At 36.7% G+C, this 24,741-nt stretch overlaps 1 protein-coding gene across 1 annotated transcript in view; it reads left to right on the forward strand.

The window, feature by feature from the left end:
• The first annotated feature begins 2,856 nt into the window (after positions 1-2,856).
• Positions 2,857-24,741, forward strand: part of LOC143347707 (globin-1) — a 56,129-nt gene continuing 34,244 nt past the window's right edge. The window contains exons 1-2 of the mRNA XM_076777142.1: positions 2,857-2,963; positions 20,783-21,006. The gene's annotated coding sequence lies outside the window, so the exon portion shown is untranslated. The remainder of the gene's footprint in view (positions 2,964-20,782; positions 21,007-24,741) is intronic.

Raw genomic sequence — 24,741 nt, forward strand, 5'->3', positions numbered from 1 at the left:
CACACGCGTACACGCCATTTTGTTTGTTAGATTTAGCGTTGTTTGCACGGTACACACTAATGGGGCACCGTAGGTTCTGCAAACTGAAATATTTATACGACTCCCAAGTTCAGAAGTTTGTTCTGGTAGTTGTAAATAAAGTGTTCCGACGCTGCGTCAATTTTTCATCGGTTAAACAACCAACATTGTTCCAACTGTACTATTAATTCTATCGTATAACCGTGACTGGTGTTGTAGAGACGAATAATATTTTAAAGTTGGCATTACCAAATCGTTAATTCGAAACGAGCCTGCTTTCTATCGAGATACCCAGTCCAGATCAAGTTTAACAACGTAACTCGAATTCAGGAAGCATATTTCGCCGCGTCTGGCTAATTTGTGCCAACGGAAGCCTCGCGACAAGCTTGAAATTAGCATCTTGCAAACAACGAGACGCGCTCCATCTACCAGTTTTACGAGTTTCTGCCTATTTCTCGGTACCTAGGCCCCGTTGCACCAGGAGGCACTATTTTCCCCGACTAATCGCGAAAATCACTATTTCTACGCTGTAATAAACGGTCGAGTTTCCTTATCCTATCTCCGTATCTCGTTTGGTAGTTCCATCGAGCGAGACCGAGGAGACCGCCTCGAGGAATCCGTCGGCTCGAGCGATTTCCTCGGGAGAATCGGGGCCTCGAAACGTATGCGCATTTTCAACGGTACGAACATCTGCTCTTTTGCCCGTGGTCTTCCCATATACCGTGCGTCGACGACTAACTGTACAGAGCTCCTTCGCCTATCTATCGAGCTAACAGATAAAGCGAAGCTACGCACCGGTTGGTCCCGCTAAGCCTCTCGCGGAAAAGATTAATCGTGCGTCCGGAACGCGCCATTCTTTTAGAAATTATTCTTTAAACAATATTACGCGAGCGATATCGACTCGACTCTATAGCACGACGCGTCACAAGTGAGCCCTAGCGGTCAGAGAACGCACTGGACCCCCGAATATGGCGTCGATTCTTCTGCAATCTTACTTCCTTCGTATTTCCATAATTAATAATAGATTTGTGCAAAAAATCTATAGCACGATTCGTCAAAAGTGGGCCCCAGCGGTGAGAGAACGCACTGACCCTTCAAATATGGCGTCGATCCTCCTGCAATCTTGCTTGCTTCAACATATTCTACACTTCGATAACTAATGCTAGTTCTATGCAAAGTTGCAGATTTATTTTGAATTTTATTAACAATACGAATATATGTATATTTCATAATTTTTAAAAAAAGGTTGAATAAAAATAAATGCAATCAAAATTGGTTACCAACCCCATCTGACTATATATTATAACTTCGAACTTGTTCTTAAATATCAGATTCCTATCTAGTGTTATTGTACCGTAAGATGTTTGTTGTATATAGTATATCCCCCCTTCATAGGGTAATTCTACACGTAAAGATGAGTTGAAAAGAACGAATAACATTTTTTCGTCAGAGGTTTCGTTTTCGAGTTACGAAATTTGAAAATCTATCGTCTGACGTCTGACCATTAGTCTTCTTTTCTACTTATGCCAAAGTTCGCAGAGTCCATTTTGTCGAAAACGAGGCCCCAAAAACGACAAACTGTTATTCTTCATTTTCTTAATTCACACCCCCAACCCAGTGGAATGAAAATAAATATGTCATTTGGGTTTCGTGAACTTCAATGATGCAATATACGATTGCATTAATTCGATACTTAGGAGGTTAATGTAAAACTAGGATTATTCCTGGCGATCCGTTACTTTCGTAATTAAGCGAGGGGAAATGTATGGTGATTCTGTTACGTATTATGCCGTGTGAAATCGGTCGAAGGAAGAGAAAAATAGCGTTCCAGGTTTCTACGTTTGAACTCCGTCGTCTTCTAATTCCGCGCGGAACAATTCGAACGTTTTGCGTTCACCAACTTGAAACATTTACGCTCGATATAGTAGACGGTTGGTCAATAAATTAAAGAAGCTACGAAGGCCGTGCGAAATCGGTCGGTAAACGGTTAACACGTAGAATTTCATTTATTTAAACCGCGATGACTTCGTTGCTAACAAATTCATTCGATATAAAGATACGTTTTAAGTTCCAATGGAACACGCAATCGCCATCGATCTTCCATTGTTCCGAAAATCAGAGTGAAAATCCAGAAGCTGAAAAAATTAAAAATTCTTCGATCCAGGTCAATTTTTACCCGAATTTAAATTTCGTTATTTTGCATCCCCGACACAAGGTTTCGAATTTTTATATTTATTATTATCGGTTACTTTCGCAAGTTCCAAACGCAAGTCGCAAACCTAACCAAAACGGGGATCGAGGCGCGGGAGATTCGAATCGATCGGAACGGGCGCGAATCCGGCCGATCGAACGAAACGCAACGGGGCGCGATAATTGAAAGATTAATTGCACGTCGCGTTTTAATGAAGCGGCATTACGGGGCTCGAGACGTCGGAAAGGACGCCCCGATAACGCTACGCAATTTACACGGAATATACGAACCGACAAAAGTAATTTAACACTCGACGGAACGTGATCGAATTTGCGTCGGTGAAACGTTAGTTTGAAAATTTTCGTACGCTTTCTCTGACGTGCGTTTCCAACGACGAAAATGCCGCGTGCAATTACGCGATGTTTCGACGGTAACAGTATTATTCGAGTGGTCCAACGCTTTCGACCGGTCTTCCAATTAATTACGGACGTCGCGGCTAATGCGAATAACGATGCGACCAGCCTGGGCCAAAAATAACTAGGCGGCAGGGAAGGTTGATGGAACATCGGTGGTCGAAACACGCGACAGTTTCCCACTAAATACGATGGAACTTTCAATCGTCGCGACCGTCGTATGTGCCAGTCGGTTTTTCGAGCCACTTTTATTCGGTGACTTCTAACAGTGACTCTGTTCTATCGTGTTAAGTTTCTTGTTTCTGTGGATGGGGTTTGTGAATTTTGGCAAGGTTACAAAGGTAAGTAATAAATTGTAGGTTATATGGTAGAATTAGAGAAATTAATGATGTCGAGGGAAGTAAATTTGGGTAGAATTTGTGAGTTTCAGCAAGGTTACGAAAGTAAGCAACACATTGTAGGTTATATGGTAGAATTAGAGAAATTAATGATGTCGAGGGAAGTAAATTTGGGTAGAATTTATGAATTTCAGCAAGGTTACGAAAGTAAGTAACAAATTGTAAGTTATGTTGTAGAACTAGAGAAATTAACTCTCAAGATACGATGTTGAGGGAAATAAAGGATCGAATTTGTGAATTTTACGAAAGTAAGCACACATTTTAGGTTATATGGTAGAATTACAGAAATTAATGATGTCGAGGGAAGTAAATTTGGGTAGAATTTGTGAATTTCAGCAAGATTACGAAAATAAGTAACAAATTGTAGGTTATTTTGTAGAATCAAAGAAATTAATTCTCAAATCGAGATGTTAAGGAAAATAAATGATCGAATTTGTGAATTTCAGCAAAGTTACGAAAGTAAGCAACATATTTTAGGTTATGTGGTAGAACTAGAAAAATTAATGATGTCTAGGGAAGTAAATTTGGGTAGAATTTATGAATTTCAGCAAGGTTACGAAAGTAAGTAACAAATTGTAAGTTATATTGTAGAACTAGAGAAATTAACTCTCAAGATACGATGTTGAGGGAAATAAAGGATCGAATTTGTGAATTTTACGAAAGTAAGCACACATTTTAGGTTATATGGCAGAACTAGAAAAATTAATGATGTCTAGGGAAGAAAATTTGGGTAGAATTTGTGAGTTTCAGCAAGATTGCGAAAATAAGTAACAAATTGTAGGTTATTTTGTAGAATCAAAGAAATTAATTCTCAAATCGAGATGTTAAGGAAAATAAATGATCGAATTTGTGAATTTCAGCAAAGTTACGAAAGTAAGCAACATATTTTAGGTTATGTGGTAGAACTAGAAAAATTATTGATGTCTAGGGAAGAAAATTTGGGTAGAATTTGTGAATTTCAGCAAGATTACGAAAATAAGTAACAAATTGTAGGTTATTTTGTAGAATCAAAGAAATTAATTCTCAAATCGAGATGTTAAGGAAAATAAATGATCGAATTTGTGAATTTCAGCAAAGTTACGAAAGTAAGCAACATATTTTAGGTTATGTGGTAGAACTAGAAAAATTAATGATGTCTAGGGAAGAAAATTTAGGTAGAATTTGTGAGTTTCAACAAGGTTACAAAAGTATATAACAAATTGTAGGTTATGTTGTAGAACTAGAGAAATTAACTCTCAAGATACGATGTTGAGGGAAATAAAGGATCGAATTTGTGAATTTCAGCAAAGTTACGAAAGTAAGCAACACATTTTAGGTTAAGTGGCAGAATTAGAGAAATTAATGATGTCTAGGGAAGAAAATTTGGGTAGAATTTGTGAGTTTCAGCAAGGTTACAAAAGTATGTAACAAATTGTAGGTTATGTTGTAGAATCAGAGAAATTAATTCTCAAATCGAGATGTTGAGGAAAATAAAGGATCGAATTTGTGAATTTCAGCAAAGTTACGAAAGTAAGCAACACATTGTAGGTTATGTGGTAGAACTAAAGAAATTAATAATGTCTAGGGAAGTAAATTTGAATAGGATTTGTGAGTTTCAGCAAGGTTACGAAAGTAGGCAATAAATTTTAGGTTATGTGGTGGAACTAGAAAAATTAATTCATAAATTGGGATTAAGAAATTTAATTATAGACGCTGTGCAACGACTGCTCTGCTTATAGTGTATTCAAAATAACTTGCAGAATGAATTGAGAGGTTAGACTATAATTTGTTCGTCTCCTTTATCTTCGTAGTACTTAATTTTGAACAAATACGGTGAAATAAAAATAAAATTAACGATAAAAGTAGACTGTTCTATGGGGGGCAAAGGAGACGCAAATGATGTTCTATATAAGGTATACTTAGAGGTTATAGAAAAGGAAAAAAATGTTTCTATTTTAAACTAATAGCATGTTTCCCCATTATTCTATAAAAATGCGAGCAATCTACACTCTAATGTCGCCGGACGAGAAAAATTCTTATCTGGATGCAACATATCGAATTAAATAATATTTATAAGTTTCGTAACTTTAAAAATGGAAGTCTAAAATGCCAAAGAAACTAATTGGGGGCTTAATCGATGCAGAAGAAAAAAGTTTCCTACTCGTTTGGCATTTTCCAGTGCATGTATTAGCCAATCAGGATCTCCAGTAGTATGAAATCGAGTCAACATCGTCTGGAATTTCTGCCAGCTTATTATGAAGGAATGCTTCGAGCAATTTATAAGTACAAGATCGTCCATGCGATCGGCGAACGTATGCAGAATGTGTTTCACGAAGAGAAACTTGCGGTTTCGTTTACTCTGTCGACATCTTTATAAACTCTTTTTCCTCCATTTGCCAATCGTACGATAACACGACTAGAAAATGAGCTTGATTTTTTTTATTGCACGTTCTTGACCTATTTGTAGTTATTTGCAAGAGAGATTAAGATGTATATAATTTTTTGGTAAACGAACGATACAAAATGTGTTTCCGGTTGATATAAATTGGATAATATTAGAAGCAGCACAACGTTACGTTTGCGTCATACTTATATTGCGATTGAATAGGCTTCACGCGACGATAGAAACGCAATTGATACAAGTAATAGACCTGCAAAGCTTAGAAAAATCGATCGTTCAATTTCTAATAGCGCTTTGATAACCATTGGCCGTGAATGTGCTAATAGATTTCTATTTCTATCGGTACGCGACGGGGTATTGTAATTTTATCGTTAGAAAATAGTAAAAAACGTTATAAATAATGTCTTTAAGTCGGCTAAATAAATAGTAAATTATTACACACTGAAATGAACAAAAAAAAAGAAATTTTCTTCGATCATCGCGAACCATTTTCAAAACAATCGTCAACTCGTTATTCCGAACTCATAGGATGCATTAAAAATTCTGTTTCGTTGGTAAAACTTCTTAATTAATACGTACTCTTGGCAAAGGTACAGATTCGTATCGCTTGAATGAACAATGGCGCCGCTGATGCAATGCTATTGTATTCTTTTCGCGATTCGTTGCTTTGATCATTCTCCCATCATTTTTATAATTATGTAAAATAAATGCTGTCACGACTTTTTATCGCGGGAAAACAGAAACAGCGTTCACAAATGCCTGAGCATTCGTTCGACAAGCGTTAAAATTTGGGTGAATTATTTTTTTTTTTTTTTTAATTTTATTAGTTCGATAATTACTTATTAACCTCAAATCCTACCAAGACGTAATTTCTGAGTTTGTAGAATTATATACTCAAAAGATTTACGTATCATTAAGTTAAAAAGAAAATGGCGTCGCTATACAGGGTGTTTGCACATTTAAATATCATAAATGGGATTATATTGTGATTTACGAACGAATTCACGAATTAATAAAAAGTATACTAGTTGAGTGAATATTCATAAAATCGAAAATCGTCGTTTCCACGCTTATGCGGTTGGATCTCTCGTGAGAATCGACACACATGTATGATGCGTGGTGGCGAACATGTTAACACTATTAGGTCGAACCACGTGAAATTGCCAATATCGACCAGTCGAAGATTGACCTCGATTAATGAAGTAAACATAAACCAATGTGACCATTGTGCTATACAGGGTGTTCGGCTAACCATGGGAAAAATTTTAATGGAGGATTCTAGAGGCCAAAATAAGACGAAAATCAAGAATACCAATTTGTCGATGGAGGCTTCGTTAAAAAGTTATTAACAATTAAATTCAAGAATTTCAAATCGTTCTGGAAAAATTATTTTTAGTTAGAGGGGTCAATTACAATCATTTTTGGTGAATAGACATACCCCCGAAATCCTACCCACTTTCTAGAAAAAAATTCGAATAGGTGGACAAATTTTTCGACAAAATTAAAAAATTTCAAATCGTTCAAAAAAAATTATTTTCGGTTGCAGGGGTCAATTACAATCATTTTTGGTCATTACACATACCCTCGAAATCCTACGCACTTTCGAGAAAAAAATTCCTTACCGAAAATCTAATTTGATGCCCAAATTTTTCGACGAAATTAAAAAATTTCAAATCGTTCTGGAAAAATTATTTTTAGCTAGAGGGGTTAATTACAATCATTTTTGGTGAATAGACATACCCCTGAAATCCTACTCATTTTCTAGAAAAAAATTCGACAAGGTGTGAAATTTTTCGACGGAAAAAAAAAATTTCAAATCGTATTGGAAAAATTATTTTCAGGTACAGGGGTCAATTACAATCATTTTTGGTGAATAGACATACCCTCGAAATCTTGTGCATTTTCGAGAAAAAAATTCAGTACGAGCGGAACTTCAAACGTTAATAACTTTTTAACGAAGCCTTCATCAACAAATTGGTATTCTTGATTTTCATCTTATTTTGGCCTCTAGAATCACCCATTAAAATTTTTCCCAGGGGTGGCCATATAGTATTTAGAACCACAAAAAGTCGAATTCGAAAATTTCACCACTAAAAATAGAAATGTAAATTATTATATAATTTTTATGATTCTTCGATGTTCGTTAATAAAAACAACGCTTGAAATTGTCAAAATTCAGATTATAGATCCTTTTCGTCAGCGCCCCCACTCTCTGTGAATCCACCATTATTTACGACGCCATTTTGGTCCTCGAGTTTACTCGATTATCGAGCGATTTTTGTTACTATTTATTTTCTTCTACTGATTAAATATTTTTCTTACACGAATTTCTACAAAAAATATATTTACAGAAACTTAGTTATGTAAAGTATAATGAAAGAGGGGCAGGAAAGGTGGCACGAAAAAAATTTCTTTCCTAGTGTAAAAAATGAGCCTCGAGGTAGACCCAAATCCATTTCAAGCGTAGATCAATTAAAATCCACGGTGAAAGCTAACCTACAAACAACAAATCAACGTCTTGCAGCAGACGTAGGAGTCACCAGTATGACAGTTTCACGACACCCGATCGTAAAAGGGAAGATGAAGAAATTGGACGAGTGCGTGTCGCGTTAATTGACTCGTCATTTGGAATTCAAAACCCATTTTTTGATGGAATAATTATCAGAGACATTAAGAACTATTACTCTATGATGACGATTTTCAGACATTTTGTACAACGTCCCCTCAAAACAGTAGATTAAAAACGACGCAAGAAAATTATACTTCAATTTTGATGACGGGGCTTTTAAGAAATCGGAATATTCGAGTTATTCGTACTTTCCCACATCAAAATTATTTTTTTTCGGGCCAAACATAAATTTTTGTTCAACTGCATTGGCAGAATGATGCTTCACCGAACTCAAGAATGGTTTATTAGAAAATCATTTGGTACGGCGACTTTCACAGATGTAGAATTGATAAAACTAAATTTGGAACGAAATTTTGTATGTACAAATGTGTATTTCTATCTGTGTGTATTAATTATCTTCCATTTTGCTTTATATCTCAGGAATGGTTTATCAAAAAATCATAATTAGTACCAAAACTTCCATCATGCAGCTAAATTTTCGACAAAATTCCATACATACAAATCTTAGAAATAGTCTACTAAAAACTCTTAAAAACTCCCATAAACGGAACGCGTCTTTCGTTCCATAAACTAAAAATCCACGGTAATCATTTAAAAACGTGGAAATCGGAAATCGAAGGAATCGAAATTCGAAACCGCATTTTATTCGAATGTGATTTCACTCGTGAAATTCGCTCAACAGGTTGGCCGGATTAGCGTTGACCAATTTGCAAGCGCAAACGATTGAAACGTAGCCTTTCGCTCGTACGAGCGGATCGATTATCCGTACACGCTGTTGCCCGGATCGTTTCGGATAATCGTGGTCCCTCTCGTGTCCCGGAATGGCGTGCTAATGCTTTCCCGTTAAAGAATTCAGCATTTCGCGAAGGACGCGCGCGCGCTTCTCTTACCTCTCGAGTATTCCACGGTGGCCGCGCCAGAAGTCGCGTAGCAGAAGATATTTTCCACCGACGAACGACGACGTTTCCCGTCCGCCGCCACTTTCCCTGCCCCCTCGCGCAGCCTCGTCCGACGCCCGTGAATCGGGGATTCCGACGTTCAATTTACTTCCTCTCGAATCCAACACCTTTTTTATCGACCGACACTTCTCTTCACTCGCGGTCCCTCGCACTTATTTCCCGCCTCCTCCTCGATCGATTTCCTCGACTTTCATCAACAGTCTACTTCGATCGAACGTTCGCAATCCTTCTTTCCGGCGGCCTGTCGGGGACGCGTCTCGCAACGAGAAGGACGCGACGATCGCGTTCGATGTCTCCGTCCGTCTGCTCCTGAACTCTCATGCTTGACGACGATCGATAACGCTCACTGTGGAAAACCTCTTTCATCCGCTTCGACGTCCGTAACGTTCGCGCAAAAAATAAAAAAAACTACTCGCCGGGTAACGTCGACGCGAACGTGCCCCACGTGATCCCGCGACTTCCAGGAAAACCGATCTTTCCTCCTCGCGACGCGTTCACCTGTTACTTCGCGTTTCCCTTTCGTACGGCGTCCCCCCGCGAGACTCTACTTTCGCGGGATTTCGGTCATGTTTCGCGTCGTTTCGTTTCGATGGAATGGTACCTCGTGGCCCGGGATCCAGCTATTCACGGCTTTCTCCGACGCGTGCGGTCACCGTAGGAGCCCGTTCGAACAGCGACGTAGCACTTGGCGTGGTGCCTCAGGTGAGACGCCAGGTGGGTACCTGGAATAACCAGAACCTCTCTCTTTCTCCTTGCCTGGCTCGCCCCACCTGAGAGCTACGGGCAAGGTTTACGGAGAACAAGAGGATTCCTGATCCTCTCCTGACGGCTGCGAAGGTCGAGGCGCCTCTGCAGGGTTCGACGATCTTCGCTCTCTGCAGGCACCTGCCTTATCGATCGCGATTCTCCAGATCTTTTCGCCGTTAAATAAACAATCTGGTACTTTTTTTGGGGGGGCCTGTAAACGATAGAAAACTGGGGACAGGGGGTCCAAAATATTTATTTATTTATTGTACGTGAGAAAATATGATATTTGTACAGTTGAGGTAGAGGACAGTGCTTACAGATAAATATGTATTGGATGAAATTCGAGGCATCAAACGTTAGCAAACCAAGAGACAAAGTCGAAAATATTTATTCATTTATTGAACTGCTAAAAACCCCTGTACGAGAGAAAATATATTTTTGAGATAGAAGACAGTGCTAATAAATAAATATATATAATATAGAAGTATGCAACGATATCTGGATATTGGAGACTTGTAATTTAATTGTAAACCTGATTAATAGACTGGAAAATATTTATTTATTTATTGAACTGCTAAAAACCCCTATACGAGAGAAAATATGGTTTTGAGATAGCAGACAATGCTAATAAGTAAATATATATAATATAGAAATATGCAACGATATCTGGATATTGAAGACTTGTAATTCAATTGTAAACCTGATTAATAGACTGGAAAATATTTATTTATTTATTGAACTGCTAAAAACCCCTGTACGAGAGAAAATATATTTTTGAGATAGCGGACAATGCTAATAAGTAAATATATATAATATAGAAATATGCAACGATATCTGGATATTGAAGACTTGTAATTCAATTGTAAACCTGATCAATAGACTGGATCTTAATGTAAATTAATATTTTTATTAACAGAATGAAATGGGAGTTTCGTAGAGGATCGTCTCAACCTCTAAATATAATAATTCGTATCTTACTTCAAGTATTTCCTATATTTTTGCATATTAAGTGCGTTCTGCAGTGTTTAGAGAATTAAAATATCTTATAAAGGAAATTTTAAGGGCAAAAAATAATCTAAGGACAGAAGTTATCCCAGTCGCCATTTGTAAATGCGTTTAACAGTATTCAAACTAGAATTTTTAAACGAATTTCGACTTATTTCAGATGATTTATTACGCGCCAAGGGCTCCCTCTCTGAGGGTTTCTTCTTTATCGATCGTGCTCCAAACATTGCCGGACCCAAACCCCTCGAATTGTCCACGAAACATAACCTTGTTTTTAAGCAATTGGATATCATGGAAACGTATCTACAATTTGTCGCAGAGCTCATTTTTACAGCCTAGCTAGAATTCAAGAGTCCAATTTTCTCTAACATCTGATCTTGAGAATTCTTTCATCTCCTCATAATCTCTTCCTTATAATGGAAATTATTTTGTCAAATTGCGATTACTCGTTTGCTTTATAAACCACAGAAATTAGTGTTTCGTATAATATTATAAGCTTCGTTACTTTATTTATTGCAAAATTGCATCCTACATTAACACAATTCTCGTATCGATGTTAATTTTATAGTAATTTCTTTTACCAAAACCGATCCAAATCCCACCGTAATGGCCGCCACAATTCCCACCCTCGATACGATTATTCCAACAATTTCCTGCGCCCTGTCCGATCAAACGACCCTCTTCCGCTGAGAAATAGTACCGTAACCGCGGAACCGAGTATCGAGTATTAAAATATCTCGAAAAATCCCTCCTGCATTCCCGAAAATTCATATATCCAGGGGAACCAATCTTTTTGCACCACCATTTTACGTTATTCGACTCAATCATAATACGCTTCATATTAACAGTATCGAATGAACAGACCAAACTAATTCTTCGCGTGGAATTTAAAAAACTAAACGGTATTCCGTTTGTAGGATTCTGTGAATACTTTTAACGTCACCGTGCCGTTGTGTTTGTCGTCGCGTATTGTGAGTCAGCGTGTTGTTGCAAGCAAATCTCAGATTTCAGCGGAGACAACCGAAACCCTAACCTAACCCAGAGCTGCGTTCTGTAACGGTCTCGAATTTTCTTTTAGAGGACACGAGATAAGGGACACCGAACCGTAAGATCTAAAAATACATTTATTATCGTTAACCCGTGGCTGTCATTTATTTTATTCCTTGCTCGAATCGTCACGTTCAAGCGACCCAATAAAAACACACTTGAAACCTTCTTTCGAAATCCGTGAGAGGACTCACTATTTTCTCCCGAAAATCTCAAAGGGGGTGCCTTCAGCGAAATTTTCTTTTCGTCTCCGTTCGAGGGGAAGATGCAAAGGCAAAAGCATGCTTACTTCCGGTCGAGCAGCCAAGCCTGGCGTTTCTGTAGCGTGCAGGTGGCGCCCTACTACGTTACACGCCACAAATATGTTTACTAAATAATATTCTCTTCGTATATTTTTATATTCGTGAAATTTTTCTGTTCAATTCCAAGTGCCACAACTCCTCTGAGAACGGAGTGTAAATTAAACGGGGAATTAAAGTAATTATAATCGCCATGATTATTTGTTATTCGTCGATCACGGTTGGATTGTGGTTTTGTCCAGTTTTGACGTTGTCCTACATGTGTTATGAAATAGACGACGCTATTTCGCTGAAGCAACTAACAATGATTGGCCACGACGAGCATAAAGGCGTTATATGGAGCAATTGTAATCGTGCTGGCTATTGGATGACGCAACGGTGCTTATGGCGAGGCAATCGAACGATACAGGGGTTCCTCTCGACGACTACGTTCTAACAGCCTTGCTCCAGGGCTACGAGGACGGTCGAAGTGTTCTAGACAAAGGGTACCGCATCTATAGATAGAATCCAACAGTGTTGTATTCCTTTTCGAGTCCTTTACAAATGCAGTTCCATGGAAAAAGAACGGAGACAGATCCTAAAAGTTCTTTTATAATCGAATATTTTTTTTAGACACTTTCGTATTTCTTCTGGAATCCTCAAATTTTGTCTATATTATGCAGTTTCTGATTATTTAGATATTTATTTGGAGTTGTTTCTATCGATTATTAAACTCGGCAAGTGGGGAATTCGAAAGTTAGAACTTGGGACGGCCATCTTGATCAGCACTGCTAATTGCGTCAATTTGGCGGGATTTAGGTTCCATATTTGATAGTTCAGAGCTCGCGAATATTATTTGTTAGCCATTTATGTTTCATTTACGCAATAATGCTAATATATATGTATCATAATTGAAAGAAATCAGCATTTTAATGTAAATATCGACAGATTTACTGCTTATTTAAGCATTCTTTTGCACGATTCGATATTTTTCACGTTTCGGGGATTTCTGAATCGTCTCGCGAGTAAACAAGACTACCGGATCCGAAATCGGGCAGATATGCCTTCAGGTTCCGTGGCCCGGAGCCATTATGCGGTCGGGCATTTTCTCACGAAATACTCCGCTCTAATTATATGTCTAGGTTGCTCCTGTAGCCTACAGTTTCATTGCTAAATACAACCGCTTCGATGAGGTCCAGGAAAAGAGTCTATCTTTACGTCTCGACCGATAATTAGGTCTTTCGACTGCCATTTCCTGTCGTGTTTTTAGAGAATCCTCGCGCGTAGACGGCCATTCAGCCATTACTCGGGCGTTTTATTAATTTTAGGAATGAACAAAGTCGACTGAAACTGGTAAATTTTTTAAACCACACTCTACGATTCCAGACAATCGTAGAGAATTAAAAATTTATTTCAGTACTCATTTTGGCGGTTAAAATTTATGAATTCGACTTCGAATTTATTTATTTTTTAATATTTTCAACTTGGGTATCAATTCCTTTTGGTTTCAAAGTGAAAAGTCTCGTTGATTATACATGAAACGATCGAATATGTAATTTTAATATTCTAAATGGCCCCCCAGGCGAATTTCCACCGCTCGAACTCTACTATAGGAAGGATGGAAGTTAGAATGCTCGCTTCGATGCTCTCTGAACGGTTTCTATAGATCCGCCATTACATCACGTTGCACCTTGTTGCCTTTAATTCAATTTCATTGTGTTCGATTTCATCGCGTTCCAACTCGAACTATAGAAAAATATCACACTATACCGATGGTACGTAACGTTGGCCAAACTCGTTTATATTGTATCGGTTAATATTGTCGGCCATTCGCGTTCGAGGACTCGAATTGCGTCAATTCATACTTCTTGCAACTCGATTTTTTAGATTCAAAATGTACGAATCTATCATTATTGAAATTTATAGCAAACATGGTGTTGAAAAAGTTGAACGTGGTTTACTTTGAATGTTTCAAACTTCAAAATATAAAATATTAAAAATAAATTGTTACTAGAAAAAGTTACATCCCTCGGAAAAATTTTAATGGGAGATTGTATTATGTATATGTATATGTATATGTATATGTACTATGTATATATAGACTAAAATAAGACGAAGATCAAGAATACCAATTTGTTGATGGAGGCTTCGTTAAAAAGTTATTAACGTTTAAAGTTCAACCCGTTTTGAATTTTTTTCTCAAAAATGCGCAGGATTTCGGGGGTATGTGTAATGAGCAAAAATGATTGTAATTGACCCCCGTGAATGAAAATAATTTTTTTTGAACGATTTGAAATTTTTTAATTTTGTCGAAAAATTTGTCCACCTACTCGAATTTTTTTCTAGAAAGTGGGTAGGATTTTGGGGGTATGTCTATTCACCAAAAATGGTTGTAATTGACCCCTCTAGCTAAAAATAATTTTTCCAGAACGATTTGAAATTCTTGAATTTAATTGTTAATAACTTTTTAACGAAGCCTCCATCAACAAATTGGTATTCTTGATTTTGGTCTCTAGAATCCCCCATTAAAATTTTTTCCCGTACACCCTGTATATTGTGGATGACTTAATTCTTCGAGAAGTTTTAAAATTTTTAGAAGTGATTTTTAACTGTAGGGTAAATAGGTAAGAGTATTCGAGTGTTGTTTCGAGCGCCATTTTGAGAACAAGTTGAGGAACAGTCCCGGTTCGATTCCGTGAAATTGAACAAAAGCTAAGAAACGGAATTTATTACGGTCTATTGGCGAAAGGCTGACTTCGAGATTACGTTAATATATTCAAGAGAGAATACCGGGAGATGGTACAGAAACGCAAACGGGGTTCCGAGGACGAAATTGGGCCGAAGACAGGAAGAAGGAGGAGTCGTGCACTGCGCCGTCAAATTATGTACACGGCAAATTCAAAGGGATCGTGCAGCAACCGAAAACCATCTTATATTGAGAAGTAAAAACGAGAAACGAAGAAAGGGAGGGATCCTTAACGGTGGCAAAAAACGAGATACAAAGTGTTTTCGCGCGATGAGGGTAATTACAATCGAAAAAAAAGACAATGGAAAAACGTAAATAGAATTAAATAAAATAATACGATCGAACAGTGTGGAAAAGAAGAATAATTTAAAATGGTGGATTTTAGATCTTCAAAGTCTAAATTATTTAGAAACCTTGGATATTTTTATTTTTAATATTGATTTATTAACGACGAAAAATAGTAAACTGCAAATATTTTCTTTTCAATGGGATATTTATTTTATTTTTTATTTCCATTTTACGAATGGTGGATTTGGGATCTTCGAGGGTTAAATTATACCAAAACTGTGGACATTTTTCGCAAAACTGGTCCAGAGAAATAAAATAAAATAGTAAACTGCAATTATTTTCTTTTCAATGGGATATTTATTTTATTTTTTATTTCCATTTTACGAATGGTGGATTTGGGATCTTCGAAGGTTAAATTATACCAAAACTGTGGACATTTTTCGGGAAACTGGTCCAGAGAAATAAAATAAAATAGTAAACTGCAATTATTTTCTTTTCAATGGGATATTTATTTTATTCTTTATTTCCATTTTACGATTTGGGATCTTCGAAGTTTAAATTATACCAAAACTGTGGACATTTCTCGAAAAACTGGTCCAGAGAAATAAAATAAAATAGTAAACTGCAATTATTTTCTTTTCAATGGAATATTTATTTTATTTTTTATTTCCATTTTACGAATGGTGGATTTGGGATCTTCGAAGTTTAAATTATACCAAAACTGTGGACATTTTTCGCAAAACTGGTCCAGAAAAATAAAATGAAATAGTAAACTGCAATTATTTTCTTTTCAATGGGATATTTATTTTATTTTTTATTTCCATTTTACGAATGGTGGATTTGGGATCTTCGAAGTTTAAATTATACCAAAACTGTGGACATTTTTCGAAAAACTGGTCCAGAGAAATAAAATAAAATAGTAAACTGCAATTATTTTCTTTTCGATGGGATATTTATTTTATTTTTTATTTCCATTTTACGAATGGTGGATTTGGGATCTTCGAAGTTTAAATTATACCAAAACTGTGGACATTTTTCGGGAAACTGGTCCAGAGAAATAAAATGAAATAGTAAACTATAAATAATATTTTCTTTTCGATGGATGTTTACGATAGAAAATGTATATATATTTACGTTCTCCGATCAGAAGCTGGATTATCCGTGATGCGGATTATCTGGATTTCTCTATTCTGAAAATAGCATCTCCCGTGTCGGCAACAAGTGCAGCGAAATTTTTATGAGAACGTTACGCTTCGTAATAAAAGAGTCGAGTAGTTATACAATCGAACGAAAGCTAGAAAATAATAAAGAAGTAAGAATTCAACATTAAAATCCATTAAAGAAATTTTAGTTTTTATTTTAAATGCAATGTAATAATTTAGGAAAACTTTTCCAACGTTATAGTGTAATTTAAATAATTCTGCGACAACCCAAAAAGTAATAAAACAATTATTTTTCTGTATTTAAAATTACTTAAACGCGTAGATATCGATGTGTCTAAATATTAAATTTTTAAAGTTTTATTTAATTAGAAAATTATTCTGGGCCCATTGCGCGTAGAAAATGGCTGAATTAATTTATTTGGACGATTATATTTTTCGTAGGAATAAGAATAAGTAATAAACATCGAGCGAAAGTGAAAGAAATTTCAGCAACTATTATCTTAATGACGCCATATTGGATATTGAAATGCATGCTCAATTTAGTTGACCTATAATAGTTAGATTGGTTTCATGTTCGAAATGTCTAGATTGAATAGTAATTGCGGCGCGCCTAGGTTTGCCAGATGAGATTATATTGGCATAACTATTATTCCAGCAACCCATATTGAGTTATACGATACATTTGCCAGTAAATTCACAATTAGGCTACTGATTGACATTCCCGTATCCGTGCATACATTTCGCTACGTGTATGTTAATTGTTAATGTTTCTGATAATGGATAATATAGATCACCATAGATCTACACGATCAGCAAAGAAAACCCAGAACTCAAAGGGATGTAAACAATTCCAGAAATCGAACAAGAATTACACATCAATAAAATCGCTTTTCTACAATTCTAAACTACCACTGCGTTTGTGAAAAAGAATGTAAACATTCTCTTGAAATTTTTCAAAGCTACACATCGGAAAAGAAAATCAAAATACAGTCTTGATACATAGGAAATAGAAAACTACACTTGAGAAAAATTTCAAATGCGAAACAACGCAGGAGAAACTTATAAGCGTTAGACACGTTGATCAGTAAGCGAAAACAGTTGAACAAAAAACCACTTACCTGATTACAGGGCTTAAGTTATTGTCTGTTACATCCTCCAGACTGCTCTGTAGATCTTGAGACAAATAAGAAGTAGAATTTTCACGGAGAGAAGTAGAAGCTTGCTTCGAACGCTATTGTTGATGTTTACCTGGCCGGAAAGATGGCCGCCGTTCGCTTCTGGCACGCAGCTTGCACCGTTTAACATTTCAATATTTCGTCCCGTTGTTTCACGAATTTATATTGCACACACGTCGCCGTTATCACTGGTTTAACTTTTATTTTATCGCCGATTTGAATTGTTATATCGTTATTTTACACTATTGTATCGACACTTGCGACGACGAATTCGCGAGAATTAATTTACTGGAAGGGATCAGAGATCGCGTCGCGTGAAGGGCTATCGCCAATTGGGAAAACAGACTCGAGCAACGAAACCTCGGCTTCCAGTCGAATTAACGCAGAGTCTCGCGTTTGGTGGGGATGCGCTTGGCTTCTGGGAAGAACCCGAGTCCTTCGCGACGACCGTAAACACGCCTGTTCGTATTTATTTCTGTAGAAACTCTGAGGCATTCGTGCAAAGTATTTACTCGAGAACGACTGGTATTATATATTATTCGTTGTACGTAATTCCGTGTCGATCGCAAAAGTCTACGCCACAGTGGTTCTTAACCTATATAGGGTGTTTCGCCACTCCTGGGAAAAATTTTAATGGGAAATTCTAGAGACCAAGATAAGACGAAAATCAAGAATATCAATTTCTTGGACTGAGGTTTCGTTAAAAAGTTTTAAAAAATTAAATTAACAAATTTCAAATCGTTTTGGAAAAATTACTTTTAGTTACAGGGGTCAATACCAAGCATTTTTGGTGAAACGACATACCCACGAAATCCTACCCACTTTCGAGAAAAAAATCGAGTAGTTATTGAAACTTTTAGACGAAATTAAAAAATTTCAAATCGTTCTGGAAAAATTATTTTCTGTTGCGGGGGTCAATTACAATCATTTTTGGTCATTACATGTACCCTCGAAATCCTACTCACTTTCGAGAAAAAAATTCAAGTAGTTACTAAAATTTTTAGACGAAATTAAAAAATTTCAAATCGTTCTGGAAAAATTATTTTCTGTTGCGGGGGTCAATTACAATTATTTTTGGTCATTACATGTACCCTCGAAATCCTACGCATTTTCGAGAAAAAAATTCGAGTAGTTATTGAAACTTTTAGACGAAATTAAAAAATTTCAAATCATTCAAAAAAAAATTATATTTAGTTACAGGGGTCAATACCAAGCATTTTTGGTGAAACGACATACCCTCGAAATCGTACCCACTTTCGAGAAAAAAATTCGAGAAGGTGTGAAATTTTTCGACAAAATTCAAAGATTTCAAATCATTCTAAAAAAATTATATTTAGTTACAGGGGTCAATACCAAGCATTTTTGGTGAAACGACATACCCACGAAATCGTACCCACTTTCGAGAAAAAAATTCGAGAAGGTGTGAAATTTTTCGACAAAATTCAAAGATTTCAAATCATTCTAAAAAAATTATATTTAGTTACAGGGGTCAATACCAAGCATTTTTGGTGAAATGACATACCCTTGAAATCGTACCCACTTTCGAGAAAAAAATTCGAGAAGGTGTGAAATTTTTCGACAAAATTCAAAGATTTCAAATCGTTCTGGAAAAATTATTTTTAGCTAGAAGGGTCAATTACAAGCATTTTTTGTGAAAAGACATACTCTCGAAATCGTTCCCACTTTCGAGAAAAAAATTCGAGAATGTGTGAAATTTTTCGACGAAATTCAAAGATTTCAAATCGTTCTGGAAAAATTATTTTTAGCTAGAGGGGTCAATTACAAGCATTTTTTGTGAAAAGACATACTCTCGAAATCCTACCCACTTTCGAGAAAAAAATTCAAGTAGGTACTGAAATTTTTAGACGAAATTAAAAAATTTCAAATCATTCTAAAAAAATTATATTTAGTTACAGGGGTCAATACCAAGCATTTTTGGTGAAACGACATACCCTCGAAATCCTACCCACTTTCGAGAAAAAAATTCGAGAAGGTGTGAAATTTTTCGACGAAATTCAAAGATTTCAAATCGTTCTGGAAAAATTATTTTTAGCTAGAGGGGTCAATTACAAGCATTTTTTGTGAAAAGACATACTCTCGAAATCCTACCCACTTTCGAGAAAAAAATTCGAGAAGGTGTGAAATTTTTCGACAAAATTCAAAAATTTCAAATCGTTCTGGAAAAATTATATTTAGTTACAGGGGTAAATACCAAGCATTTTTGGTGAAACGACATACCCTCGAAATCGTACCCACTTTCGAGAAAAAAATTCGAGAAGGTGTGAAATTTTTCGATAAAATTCAAAGATTTCAAATCGTTCTAAAAAAATTATATTTAGTTACAGGGGTCAATTACAATCATTTTTGGTCATTAGACATATCCACGAATTCCTGCGCATTTTCGAGAAAAAAATTCAGTATGGGCGGAACTTTAAACATTAATAACTTTTCAACGAAGCCTCCATCAACAAATTAGTATTTTTGATTTTCGTCTTATTTTGGCCTCTGGAATGTCCCATTATAATTTTTCCCCAGGTGTGGCCGAATACCCTGTATTACGTTTATTTATAAGAGGTTAGGTATGCTTGAAAATAATTTTCCAACCAATATTGAAACATATGTCAATACGTTGGAGTTCGATAGAATTAAAAGTACAGTGTGAATTTAAAGCTAAATACCGAAGTAAATTTTTGCAAATAACGAAGAAATTATTGTCCATTTGCTGATGTTTGTTGCTTCATTTTTAGAATCTTGATTTCAATCAACGACTTATTCTCGAATTGCTATTATAAAAGTCGTAACATAAACTAATTTTAAGTTATATCTTTTTATCGAAATTCTGTTCATTTTGGATATTGAATAGTGGTACGCAACTAAGTCTAACGGAAGTGTAAGATCGACAGGACTTTCAGTGTTTACGTAATTGGACGTAATATTATTTCCTCCAGCTCCATTAATAACTATTTACTCTATATTTGATCGCGAAACGTAAACACTTTGTAAACAAAGTTTGTTTAACTCTCTGGAACGTGGCTCCGGAGCCGCAAACTAATTATCGACATTTTCCAAGTTTGATTTAATCCTGTTAACAGTACATATCAATTATGGTTTTTAAGTACAATCTAGAAGCAATCGGCATAAAATAGCTACTTTAAATACTTCAGGGCGAGTGCAGTTGAAAATTTGTGGTCATCGAAATTCAATTCGTATCTCATTGTTGGTGTCTAATATTATTTACATACTCCTGTGGTATTTTACTAAACAACGTGTATCTAAGTTCGATTGTTAATGTGCAATGTAATGCCAAATTGACTTTTGTGAATGACAGTATGAATCGTTTTGTAGGTTGGCGATGATAGGCTGACAGCGCGTGAGCCAGTGGTAGCTGTTTCCCCATTTTCCTGTTCTGCTCATGCGCACGAGGTCTCTCCACTCTGTGCGTCTGTCACAGTTGGGTCCTCACTAGCGAAGTGTCATGGCGGAGGAAGCGTTCGACAAGCAGTGGGACTCTCGGGTACTCCTGGGGACTTCTGGGATTCCTGGTGCAAAACGAGCTCATCAGCCCTTCTGTAAGTGACACCATTTTCATAAAGAACCTCTAAATATTTAAAAGAACGAAGTATATCGTATTTAACACGTTTACCTTTATCTCAAATTATTGCCTTCGAAAATAGATGTAAAGCTAACCTAAAATTACAACTTTGCAACGATTCTACTTCATCTAGGCGGGGACGAATCGTTCCATACAACCGGGGACTACTGTGCTCGCACCTTTTTTCGTTTCTTAAAATTCAGACACGATCGTAAACGTGTTCGTGAGTGAACAAATACTCTTTCGAAAATTAAAACATACAGCATACGCAGTGTTACGCGTAGAAAGTAGAAAATTGAATGGTACATTGTTGGGGGTCATATGGGAGCAAGATAAAAAATATCCTTGCCATAAATACACGCTCGCGAAGAAAACGAGGGGAAACGATATCGCTCGGCACACTTTTCCTTTCAGCCTGAAGCACACGGATTTTCTTTCGATCAAATAAACCGAACCACCCTGTAGAAGCACCCCATTTCGCGATGCGCGTCTGGCTCAACGGCGAGGGAAAATTCTGACCTTCGTGAAACCACTTAGAGGTGGCTGATTCTACGAGAGTTCCTTTCCCCTCGATACTGCTGTTGACTTATTATCAATTTGTACGCGAGAAAGTGGTATTAACGAGACAAGGAAAAATTGGACCATAGATCTGAAAGAGGATTGCATCGTGAGCGAGAGAAGGCCGTTAGGATCGAGGATTTATTGCAATTTAAGGCTTAGAAAGAAACATGACTAGCATTCGTATCGCGTTGGATCGGTATCAAAATATTTATTGCTCGATGAAGGAAATCTGTCGATTTTTCTTAAAAATTAGTTTTTCATTTTTATAATTTTATTTGACGCCCTACAGAAAAGTTGTCTAATACTTTTTTATAGGTACCCATGAGCTCTACTTCAGAAAAAAGTTTCATTGAAATATATTTACTATTGTAGGAGTTATGGCTGTTTGAAAATTGGACAATTTTTATGGGGTTTTTCTCATTTTGCGGGGTCAAGGATCAACTTTTCGAATATTTTTAGACTTTCTACATATTCTCCATCAAAATACGCGTAGTTTGCTTTTTTAAACATTAAAATTGCCCAATCCGTTCAGAAGTTATGACGTTTTAAAGATTCGTATGAAAATTCGGGCAGACATTTCTGGCCAGAAAATAGATGTTCGGTAAGGAATTTTTTTCTCGAAACTGAGTAGGATTTCGGGGGTATGTATAATGACCAAAAATGATTGTAATTGACCCCCGTAACCGAAAATAATTTTTTCAGAACGATTTAAAATTTTTTAATTTTGTCGAAAAATTTAGGCATCAAATTAGATTTTCGGTTAGGAATTTTTTTCTCGAAAATGCGTAGGATTTCGGGGGTATGTATAATGACCAAAAATGATTGTAATTGCCCACTGTAACTAAATATAATTTTTTTAGTATGATTTGAAATTTTTTAATTTCGTCTAAAAATTTCAGTACCTACTCGAATTTTTTTCTCGAAAGTGGGTAGGATTTCAGGGGTATGTATAATGATCAAAAATGATTGTAATTGCCCACTGTAACTAAATATAATTTTTTTAGTATGATTTGAAATTTTTTAATTTCGTCGAAAAATTTCAGTACCTATTCGAATTTTTTTCTCGAAAGTGGGTAGGATTTCAGGGTTATGTCTATCGACCAAAAATGATTGTAATTCAGCCTCGCAGCCGAAAATAATTTTTCCAGAACGATTTGAAATTTTTGGTATTCTTGATTTTCGTCTTATTGTGGCCTCTAGAATCTCCCATTAAAATTTTTCCCACGAGTGGCCAAACACCCTGTATAGCAACCAAGGGATCGGTCGAGTGCTTGTGAGAGCACGATCCCTCTGGTGGCGAGCATTGGAGGCGACGCCACGCTTAGGTAGCTCTCTCCATTATCGATTTTTCTAACCCCAAATAAATTCGTTAATTTTATTATTTTGTTCACGCTGATAAAAAATTTGAAATATTCTCAACGTATCGATCATACTTAACTAAAAATTCCCGTCATCGTCGTCCTAGAAATTAATTTATTCCGTCGCGACGATGGGAAATCAAATGGTACGGAAACAGATAAATATTGGAAACCAGAAAGGTAATATCTGCTCGACGATAAAACGCAGAGGGAGGATCTGCCATGTTATCGGAGTATATAGAGACAAACGTTATCGGAAAAGTGAAATTTATCTGGGGGCGGAAGGGGGGAATAGGCAAACTGAAACAGATAAATATTTAAACGAAAAATTTGTAACCGTTTCCAATAAATTTTTAGATGCTTAAGTGCCTCGAATTTTTTCAGTTCCTCATCTTTTTTGAGATTTTTGTTTAAACGTAACACTCTACAACAAAGTCAGGATGACCCCCGTTTATTTTCGCGAGAGTAACTGATCGATTTTGAAATTCGACTTTGTCGGAGGGTCCCGTATCTACGCGAAATCAGAACGCAGGAGATATCAGGCAACCCGATCAATGTTTGCGCTTGCAGAGGAGACAGGTGTCATTTACGTCGTGCTGGGTTAAACTCTAACCTTTCCATCCTGTCCGTGCCAGTAGAGATAACGGTGCGCTGAAAAATTATTTAAATAATACGAACAACGCCGGGGGTAAAATAATTCTGTACGACGAAACGACTGGCATCTAATAATGGTTGACATTGTCGGTTCGTATTAAATGTACATTTCGAAAGTAGTGCTTTCGAAACGCTTCTTTACGGGGAAACATTCCTCCAAGTATGAAAAGAAACGGTACAAACGTTTCTCGATTACGTCTCTGTGAGATCATCGATATGAATCCTCCAGTGGAGACCTCTGTACGCTACTTAAGAAACTAGTCGGTCACGTGATGTTTCTCGCAAGCCGACCGGCAGTCTTGCTTAGATCGTTCCTCCAGTAGCACGTGGTTATACTTTCTATTTGTTGTACGCATTAACTTGCAATAAAGTGTATTTTATCTGCGCTAGCGCTGCATCGGTTAATTCTCCGGCCCGTGATCCACTAACCTTCCATAGTTTCTACCTCTTGTCATTAAAGTTGTCGAAACAAAAGCGAATCGTCCGTAAGAGGCGACTCCTGGCTCTCTCAAGACGACTCTGTCGGCGACACAAAAGACGTAACATACTCGGGACACGAGTGTCTCTCTGCTTCGTCCACTCGTGCGTTCGCGAGGTAGGAAGCTGGAAAGATCAGTCCCGGATTAAGGGGAATGCGGTACCATAAGTGAGGAGAATGTGAACCACATTTTTGCTCGGTCGACCTCGTAAGAAACCTTTTGACCTGATACAAATCACAATTCCTGTCAGAATTTCCTTTAAACGAACTGATTCACTAATAAAAGAACTGTTGTATACGTCGTTTGCATAGCAGTTCTCAAGCTAATGTTCACTTGAATCTTTGTTTCATCATGCATGTGGTAGTTAAACATGGCCGGGAATTAAAATGGAGTTTACAAATATGTTTGGGGACATGTGTTTTACAGTGCTTCGATCTTCTTTCTAAATACGAGCTTCTAAGCGCGGTGATGATTTTCTTGGTGTATTTTGTCTATAAAGTTACCCTGTTTGCGCTCTCCGGAGAAATCAACAGACAGTTTCAGTATTTGCTAGACTTCCTCGTGCATCGATTTCTCCGCTAACGTTAACACACGTTCGAGAGAGTGTATTTCTGAAGGAGTTAATGGACATTCCAAAGGCACAATTTAGAACATTTAAAA

Source organism: Colletes latitarsis, chromosome 11, assembly GCF_051014445.1.
Source record: "Colletes latitarsis isolate SP2378_abdomen chromosome 11, iyColLati1, whole genome shotgun sequence".
NCBI classification, from domain to species: domain Eukaryota; kingdom Metazoa; phylum Arthropoda; class Insecta; order Hymenoptera; family Colletidae; genus Colletes; species Colletes latitarsis.